Below are 10387 nucleotides of genomic sequence, written 5' to 3'. Positions count from 1 at the left end.
ATTACCTGATATTACATTATATTTACTTATAGATTCATTTATGACCTGTTTCCTCTGATGTGTGGACTTGGTTCTTGTATCTTTCACACCTAAAATGGGACCTGGCACGCAGTAGGTACTCAGTGAATATGTATTGAATAAACGACTTCTTGGCTACAACCAGTAATGGATGTAAAAGCCGTGTTCACAAACCCCATAGCTCCAGAAATAATAATACATTAAACATTCCTGAAATATGCCACACATATGCGGAGACAGAATTTTTGACCACTTTTCTTTAGCGTAGCTGAACAAGAAATACTAAACACATGGAACATTTTAAGTTCTAAAAATCAAACATTGAAAAGTCAGGCTTACATAAAACGTCTTTATAGTCCATGTATAATGCATAACTATTTCTCTTCTAGCAAAGCTGAAACATACTCTTGTGTACTCAGCTGGGGTTTGCGTCCAAAATGCCACATTCAGACTGAATCTGTGTGTGTATGTTCTCGATTATCCCCCTAAGTTAGATTTAAGGTAAATCGTAAGAGAAGCTGGAAGGTTAGAACATTTTGAACGAGAATGTCCTTGTAGCTGGAGGATTCCCCTCCTTGCTCCCCAATTAGAATGTCACCAGTCCTGGAAATAAAGCTAACCAATGCTAATGAATTTGGTTGAACAATTGGCGAAAGCTAAGGCATTTGCCAGCCAGTGATTTCCTTGTAGATAAAGAACTTCAGGTCACATCTCTTTCGTCTGATCAAATGCAGCAGGAAATGGCAAACGGGGAGACTACATCAGCATGCAGACAGCAGGCCTAGCGTGTAGCTCTGGGCAGGTTAGACAGTCATTCACGGACTCTGCCAAATCCTAGGACTCTCTTGGCATTTGAATTAGTTTTTTAACTCAGACAACACCAATTTTCTTTGTGGATAGGCCTTCAAATATAGATGCATATTCGCTTGCTGCCTGGAAACCAGTGGCTAATAAATAGCCTTACCTTACATTTCTATAGCCTTCTTTGCTTTACAAAACCCTTTACATTCATCTGCTTTCTTCCTCCTCTCAGGTGGTTTTGGTAAGGCCCTTGTTGTTGTTTGACACTTTGCCTGGTCCCAGAAGGGACTTGAGGCAATTTAAAAGGCTTGTGTGTTTAATAAGCCATTCCTATTGTACTCTTTGGGATGTTCTCTTTCTCCAGATACATGTATGCCTCCCTCCTTAGCTTTTTTCAGGTGTCCACATAAATGGTAGCTCCCCAGAGGCCTTCCCAGACATTCTGTATCAAATGTCACCCATGGTCCTTTTTATCTCTTTACCGCCTTTATTCTTCATGGCGCTTATCACTCAACATACTGTGTATTTCTTTGTGGGTTATCTCCTCCACCCCACACCCAACATACTGTATATTTCTTTGTTGATTATCTCCTCCATCCTGCACCACTCCATTGTCAGCTCCATGAGGGCAGAAAGTTTGCCTATTTTATTCACTGCTGCATCCCAACAACCCGATGAGTGCTTGGCACAGAGTAGAGACTTACTCCATATTTGTTGAATGAAGGAATGATTCCTCAGTGCTTAGTGTAGATACGTGACACACAGTGAATATTTGTTGGATAAAACAATATTTGCCTGAATGAATTAGAGGAAGGTCTGTGATTCATTCAAGGTCATGCAGATAGTGATAACTTGATGTATAAAGATTTCAATCCCTACTAATTCTTTCTCTGCAGCGTCCTCATTTGTATACCTGCTAGCGAGTCCCGACTATTGTATTGGCAGAGTTTCTTTGTTCATCCAATTTCTACCTGCCCAAATGCACATTACAGACCTATTTCAGTGATTATGAGCAGGAAATGCGATCGATCATTTCAGTTAATGTTCTGGGTTAGTGAGAAACAAGATGAAAGCATACAGGGAAGAGAGAAGTCCACAATGATACCCCCCCATTTCTCCTGCTCCCCAAGTGATTCATATACATACATGGCACCACATGTACCCATGTACCCCTCCCCAACCCATGAACAAAACATACTCCTGCCTGACAGGTACACGATGTCCTCACTGTCTCTGCCTGTCTTGCATTACCCAGTGTTAGAAGTCCCTGCGCACAACGGACAGACCATCTTCTGAGGGGTTTACTATAGGTCCCCGAATCTGGACTCTCACAAAGCAAACCAGGAAATGTGCAGTGGGGGAAGAACACCTGGGACTGTCCTTCCATTTACTTCACAGAGAATGTTCCACAGGGCTGTTCGAAAACCAAATCTGACAATAGTCTTCCACTCTGAGGTCCCCGAGGTCACGTGGGCTCTGGGCCAAGGCCTTTTGGTACAGCCCACCCTGCTGAGGGGTGTACCAGACTCCCCAGGATACCTCTCCCTCCTCCTCAGGGGATGCTCTCCTTAGTCTGTGTCATCAACTCTCTAGAAACAATGGTTGAGGTATTTGGTATTTTCCTCAAGAAAGATAAGAGGTAGGCAGGCGTTGGCCTTGGCAGTGCTTTGAGTTGCCTGACTCCTGACTGAACAGGTTGGAGCAGGAGGGGAGGGGGGCCATTTCACACATTCAACTCATATTTATTAGGCACCACTCCATGCCAAGGAATCGGGCCAATCATGCTGGCACTCCTCTCGGGCTGACCTATATTTCTCTCATCTTTCCAAACCTGCTTGACTAATGTGGAAACTGTATTCCAAAGGCATTCATCATAGTCCTCCGGGGACATCTAGGTGGCCCTGACTGTGGTCAGGTCACTTGTCTCAGCAGAAGGCCACGTTAGGCAAATTAGGCACGCACGTAGCAGTTAACTCTTGGTGACACCATGCTTTGCATCTTAGCCCAGAAACAGTGAGATTTACACAAACGAATACCCCAAAGGCAGGGGTCTCCTTTGTGGCACAGTATTAACATCTCTGTTCCTACAGTGGCCTAAGACTTCCTTTTGGGTTTGTAAAATTCTATCTCTAAGTTGCTTCTGACTGTGTGTTTGTCTAAAAAGCAAAGATAAGAATTTAGCGCATTCATTCCATAAATCTGCTTGCTAGTGAATATGATCTGATATTCTTATTGTCATTCAGCTTATATTTGTTGAACACCAGAGCATAAGGCACTGGGACAGGTACTCTAAAGGACGCAAAGAAGAATACACTTTCTACACGTAAGCAGTTTAAAATTTATAGAGAGGATAAAACAAGTGTACATGTAACTATAATACAGACAAGATATGAGAAATGTCATCAACTCCATGTTATTTTCCAAGCGCCAAATGAGGACACGTACTCTGATATGTTATCTGACAATAGGCCAATGTGTATCTCAACTGAGACCTCTGGGTTATTGGGGATGGATGGCCGAGTAATATTGATATTTCATTACATATTTGTGGTTACAAAGTTTTTCCTTTTTTAAACGGAATTGTAAGCAGGACCCCGACGTTTCTGACAGGTGAAAGTACAGCTGTTCTGGAACCCTTCTTCTCTGGGCCTTCTCTGCTCTCGTCAAGGAGTTTCTTGAAATTCCTTCCTGACTCTTGTGGGCTCCAGGAAACACAGTTGAAACCATGGCAAAATGATCAGTAAGTGCAGAGATTGCTTCCGGTTAGGGTGATGAGGATGACCTGATGGAGGAGGCAGCATTTGAAACAGGCGTTAGGACAGGGTGGTCATTGGACTTTCCCTTGTGTTGGGCTGGGGCATGTGGCCCGGGTGCCCCTGTACGGCAGAGATCTTTACGATCCCAGAAATGGCCTCCACAGAGGATGGCAGTGAGGATCCAACACTTGATTTGTGAGTTTCATGGTGGGGAAGGATCTGAGGTTTATCTTGGGCCTCCTCTGATTTTCTCTTCCTCATTCCTTATCATCCTTCTTTCTAACCCACTATAAGGGGCTTTCTGTTGTCTCTTTGTCAGCTTAGAGCCACAGCTCTTCTGGATATTTGTTCTTTACCAGCAGTAGCACTGACAGTGAGTGGATTCTAACGTTTTTTTTCTTTTAGCAATAGACCCCAGAAGTACATGCCCAGGTCACTGTAACAATGACCTGCCATCCTTAGAGAGTGCTGTGCTTTCTTCCAAGGAGGGCAGGCTTGGGAGGGAGGATCCTTTCAAGAGCCATAGAACCAATGAACTAGAATCCTAATCCTTTAGCACAGCATTCTGGCTGATCAAAGTTTTATACCACCTTGGAGTATAGTTAACATTGCTTGGAAGGTGAGCTGCCTACTCCGAGCTTCATGCTGTCCTGAAATACCTAAAAATTAGGATTAACATGCAGGAATGACCAAGTCAGAGACACCATTCTCTTCCTTAATTGCTTTATTATTCCTTGTCAGGCGAATGACCTAGTTCATGTAAAAGAAAGCAGAGTTTATGGAAAACCCAAAGATGGAACTCAAACTCAGATTTACAAATGTGTGAGGGTTGCGCAGAAGATTCAATTCAATTAAAACACGTATCCGTTATTTCCTTTATTTTCTAGAGAAGCCTCAGCGGCGCGGCAAAACTGAGCAAAAGTACAGAGTTTCCATCTACTCTCCGCCTCCACACACGTACAGCCCTCATCAGAGTGTGCTACATTTGTCACAAACGAGCCTGCACTGTCTCATCATTACCACCCAAAGCTCATAGTTTATGTTAGGGTTCATCCTGGTGCCGCACATTCTCTGGGTGTGGACAAATGCATTGCCTTGCTTCTGTTTTACCCCTGGTGTGAGCACACAGTGGTTTCAATGCACTGAGTCTGCAACACTGAAAGACACGTTTTGACAGAAACGCCACCTAAGAAGATTTTGAGGTATTTCCTGTCACAGGTGAGCAGGAAAGGCTCTGCTTCTCCCAATTGTCTCCACCTCCAAGCAAACGGTTCTCCAAAAGGGTGCTGCAGATGTGTCTGGTTGGTTAAAAGAACATCAGAGCTTAGTGGGACCTTAACCAGTCCTGCCCTGCCATTGTACAGCAGAGGAAACGGAAGCCGAGAAAAAGTTAGTGATTTTCTCAAGGTCATCCAGTCAGTGGCGGAGCCTCCTAGTCTAGAAGGGATTTTGTTTCTTTGTTTGCTTGCTTGCTTGTTTCTAAATAACCTTGCTTCTTTTTGGGGGGGGGGAAAAAAGACACTCATCCCTGCACGGGTTAGAATGGGAAAGTGCTCTGAATTATGTCTCTGGGAGGGCATCAAGGCGAAAAGCGTGTGCTGTGGAGTCAGACTCCTGGGTGCAGACCCCAGCTGTCCCTTAGCTAGACGTGGGACCTCGGGGCCAAGGCTAATGCTCTCGAAGCCTTCGTTCTTTATCTGTAAGAATGGTGGGTGGGTGGGGAGGTTATCCTAGAACACATCTTGAGAGTGGGTATGAAGATTAAGTGAAATAGTTCTTATGAATGTGACTAGCACATTCTCAGATCTCAAACAATATATTCAGATCTGTAGTTCCTACCAGGTAAGACGATTGTCTCTGTGTCCCCGGGACCTGGCACAATCCTCGTCACAGAGTCTGTGTGCAACAAGTGTGTGTTGAGTGAGTGAAGCATCAGGAGTGGCTGAGGAGAAACACTAGCACAAAAAGCTGGGAAAAGAAGAACGAACATAGAAGAGAATAGATGGATAAGGGAAATCTGTTTAGATTCTCAGGCAAGTGGAAAGATTTGAGAAATGTTAAATGGCAGTGAGAGGGAGAGAGGAAACCCCCACCTCCAGGGTCCACTGGAACCACACAACAGGTGCACTTGACATGCCTTGCAAAACATGAAGTACAAAGCAGGTGTGCACGGGTCGTCAATGCCAGAAACAACCTCATCTTACTAGGACCTGAAGAGGGAAAGTTTGCCCCAAGCATCCGGAGAGGCTTATACTGCTCAGCCCTCAGGAACCAGGGAGGTCAGTGGGGAGGGAGTCTCAGGCAGCGCCAGTGAAAATAGACCCAACAATAAAGACTCTGCAAGATGGGGTGTATTAAGCATGCCTTTTTATTCTTGTCAACACTTTTCAGCACACAGGGTGAACCTTAATTATGCAAATTTAAAAATCCTTTAGGAGGTTATAGGATCCCAGGATGAAATGCAAAATATGACAAAAGAATGTAACTGTGTTATAAATGCCTGAACCATCACTGAAGAGCGGGTGGGGAAAAGTGCTGACCAAAGTCACTTTGGAAATAAATGGAGTTTGTAAAAAAAAGGCAAAAGGAATTGTACATAAGCACTCTAGTTTATAAAATTATGTTCTACTGAGGTTATGGGCTAACAATGATGTAAATACAATACACTGGGACTGAGCAATTAGGCCATGGATAGCTGATGGTGGGAGCCAGATTTCTTGTTGTAAAGGAGAGGATGCAGACGAGCAAGGGAAGAAGGTTAGAATGATCCATGTGGTACTGGGTTACAGTGGGAGACATCAGTATGACCCATATTTAGCTTAATAGAGATGCAGAGAAATATTCATGGGTATATGTGTATATACATGTGTTACACACACACACACACACACACACACTCACACACACACACATTCTTTCTGCAGCCAGGAGGACCTAAAAGCAATGACCCCACAGCAGCATCCAGCACACCCAGATCATGATCTCTAACACCATTCTCCAATAAAAGAACCAGGGCTCCTTGGAGACATGCCTGATTCTAGGACAGGAGCAGGAAATATGCAAGATAAGCCCAGAGCGTCTAGTAGTTCCAGGAAGGAAATAGGCAAAAGATCACAGGGACCCAGGAACCAACTGAAAGAGCTCTCAATGGCCAAAGCTGGAACACTTTGAGCAACAAGATAAAGTAGTATTGGGTTTTAACCCAAAGGGTAAAAAAAAAAATATCCATGAATCCATTCTGGTATAAATAAATGATTGAATAAATAAATAAATGGTGTACAATAGACTGATCTCCCCTGCAGAATTCCAAATAATTTATATAAATATTTTTCTGTCATTGAGGTAGAGCACAACTCTTCACTCCTTAATTGTGAACTGCACATAGTGACTTCCTTTCAAAGAATACAATATACAAGGGTTGGGGGAAAGTAAGTTTACATGGAGAAACCTGACAAACACCACCTCAGCCAGGAGATCAAGGTCAAAATCAACAGTCATGGACTCCTGTTGATAGTATGCAGCCTTGATATGACATGATGAAAACAGTACTTTACCTCGGTGGTCTTCCTCCCCAAAACTCATAGCCAGAGTCAAATAATGAGAAAAACATCAGACAACTGCTGATTGAGGGATATTCTACAAAATACATGACCAGTATTTCTCAAAAATGGCAAGGTCAAATCCAAGGAAAGACTTAGAAACTGTAAAAAGAGCCTAAGGAGACGTGACATCTACATGCAATGTGTTGTGCTGGATGGCATCCTAGAATAGAAAAAGGATATTAGGTAAAAAGTGAAGAAATCTGAATAAGGTATTTTATTCAGACTTGAGTTAAAAATAATGTACCAGTATTGGTTCATTAACTGTCACAAATGTCCCATATTCATGTAAGACATTAACAGGGAAATGGTGTATGGGAACTCTGTATGATCTTTGCAATTTCTTTGTAAGTCTAGAACTATTTTAAAATTAAAAGATTTATTTTTTAAAAAGTTCTAGGAAGAGGATCTGGGCTTAATCATTTTGCTTAAAGTTGGTTTCCACCTTTAACTCATTGTTCTTTAATTTAGAGCTTAGAAATTTAGTAATAAAATGAATAAATATTAACTCATTATAAGGAGCTGAAAATATTTCTTTTAGAAAATTGGAAGGAAACAAATAAACCAGCAAAAACAGGAGTTTATATGTGTAAAAAAAGTATAAAACTCTGTATTTTTTTGGTATTGTTGAGAAGTTGATCATTGCACTATTGATCTGCATTTCTGAAATTAAAATATAAAAGTAAACTTTACATTCATCTAGACTCTATATCACTATATACCTTCAGTATACAAAATACTGCTGGCTTTGGAACACGGCTTAGAAATGAATGTCTTGAGAGAATCCTGGCGACCATAATCCTTAGGTATCAGTAAATAGGTGAGTGGGTATCTTGAAATTTTGACAAGAAACTCCTGCTCACTTTTGCCTTGCACTGGCAAGGGTATGTCTGCCAGTCCTTGGAATCTTCTAGAAATTATATAGACTCTAGTGCCCATCATGTCTAAGAAGATGGGCAGCAGGGACCCTCTGAAGTCTTTGAAGGTCTCTGGTGGCCATAAGGGTCTGTCTGAAAAAAGGGCAGAATGGCAGGGAAATTAATCTCTCCGCACAGCAAGTAGTTGAAGGATTTTCTCTTGTTTAGGTACTAACCCTGCACCATCTCTCTCCCCCGCCGTTACCAGACACAAATTCTGGGTTTTCTGTTCATTCAACACATATTTAGAGAACAATATGTGTGAGGTCAGTACCAGAAAGTGTGAATAGCACAAAGTCGAATTAGACATGAATCTCTCTGATCTTCCCTCAAGGAACAGATAATCCAATAGAGGAGATAACACTTGCATAAATAATGAAACAAGGTAGACAGTGAGCACTGGAAAATATTATTACCGAAAAGATAGAATTATTCCATTTTTTTCCTCCTGCCTAGTAAAACCTGTGGGATCACCTAAGACTATTTGTTTCTCAGTTATACTTCTGGGTGAAGCCCTCATCATGTCTCACTTGGAGCTTTCATCCGTACCCTCTCTCCAGATCCAGTTAGTCACCAGGTCAGATAGATTGGACCACCTCATGAGGCTTCTCAGAGCCATAAGGATAAAATACAAAATGGCTAAATACTTAGATGCCTAAAAAAACCCTTGTGTCATGCCCTGGTCCTTGCCTTCTTCTCCAACCCCATCTTCTAAACCATTCCCTGGTTCCAAACATACTGACTGACTGGTATTCAGAACTGCTGCGTTCCTTCCCTTCTCTGGGCAGGGCGGTTTCTTCTGTCTGGAATGCCCTCCCCTCTGCCCTCCATCTGACTATCACCTCCAGCATCTTCAAGGCTCACTTCCTCTGTCAAATGCTCTCGAGTCCTGTTGTCTGGACTGTTGTCCCTCCTCTGGGTTACTATAGCACCTTGCCCATGGCTCTGTCTCATTTCTTACCTCCTGAAATATTCCTCCCCTGCCCATATACTTGTACTCATTCTTCGAAACTCCTCTTTTGGAGGTAGCCTTCCCCCCTTTAGTTAGAATTAATACTGACTACTTAATGCAGCCCTCCCCTGCTCCAGTGACTCATTCAGGTTTTATCCCTCCCTTATAGTACTGAGATGCCTCTGACGAGCATCACAGCAGGCATCCCCTTATCAGTGGGGTATACGTTCCAAGACCCCCAGTGGATACTGTTTTTTCCTAACCATACATGCCTATGATAAAACTTAATTTACAAATTAGGCGCAGTAAGAGATTAACAACAATAACTCATAATAAAATAGAACAGTTACAACAATATACTATAATAAAATTTGTGCGAACCTGGTCTCTCTCAAAATACCTTATTATACTATAGTCACCTTCTTCTTGTGATGACGTGAGGTGATAAAATGCCCACGTGATGGGATGAAGTGCGGGGACTGGCGTAGGGGTCTGTGACGGAGGGTTAGGCTACTACTGACCTTCGGACCATATGTCAGAAGGAGGGTCATCTGCATCCAACGTGCGGTTAACCGAGGGTATCTAAAACCAGGAAGAGAAACCACAGATTAGGGGGGATGACTGCAGTTACCAGCATGTTTGTTCTGGTCCGGCTTCTCTACTTGATTGCTCTAACCATTTCAGAATAGGCAGTTTATTTTCCTCTTCTATTTAGCACCATGGCTGGCACAACACCTATGGATTAAGTTAATTACCCTTTCTGTGGTTCCTGGCGCCTCTAGGCAACCAAGCATCGCAGGGCTGAGGCAGAGGCGGCCCTAGCTGGCCCCATTTCTGGCCATTCTGACAGGCAGCCTCTGCCAGTCTTTATAGGACTTAATGAGCCTCCAACAACCTGGAAATGGAACTTACAGCCTGTTTATGTGTCTTCTCTAGATACCTGTTCCGCAATCGTGACCAAACAGAGGAATAAATCCAAACCAGAATCTGAAATGTAAAAAGGCTATTTGTCAACGATAGCATTGTCTGCTGGAGCTAGCAGAGCAGGCTCGGGGGCACATTCCTGGGACATGAATAATATCAGTTGTGATTACACTTCAGTATCTCATCCATCACCAGCCTCTGAACGCTGAATATAACCTAATTAGGAAATGCAAAGGTCCCTTTGCTGGGGAAGCACAGGTCCCCATGCCTCTCCCCAAGATGGGGCTCCTGCAGGCTCCCGCACAGGTTTTGATCCTGCGGGGCTCAAGGGCCGACCTCACCCAGACATCCACATTCCTCACATAATCGCCAGGAAGCTGAGATCAGGACACCTTGGATTCCATCCTCTGTTACACTCCT

The 10387-nt window shown here is 43.2% G+C and overlaps 1 long non-coding RNA gene across 1 annotated transcript; it reads right to left on the bottom strand.

The window, feature by feature from the left end:
• Positions 1-3151: 3151 nt before the first annotated feature.
• LOC145723717 (uncharacterized) lies at positions 3152-10045 on the bottom strand. The gene is made up of 3 exons (XR_014148972.1): positions 9956-10045; positions 9463-9625; positions 3152-3601 (listed from the first exon to the last, which is right to left on the bottom strand). It is a non-coding gene; the product is annotated as an uncharacterized LOC145723717 (long non-coding RNA).
• Positions 10046-10387: the final 342 nt, after the last annotated feature.

Source organism: Leptonychotes weddellii, chromosome 10, assembly GCF_054177405.1.
Source record: "Leptonychotes weddellii isolate Sample4059 chromosome 10, ASM5417740v2, whole genome shotgun sequence".
Classification (NCBI taxonomy): domain Eukaryota; kingdom Metazoa; phylum Chordata; class Mammalia; order Carnivora; family Phocidae; genus Leptonychotes; species Leptonychotes weddellii.
This window is presented reverse-complemented; position numbering and strand designations above follow the sequence as displayed.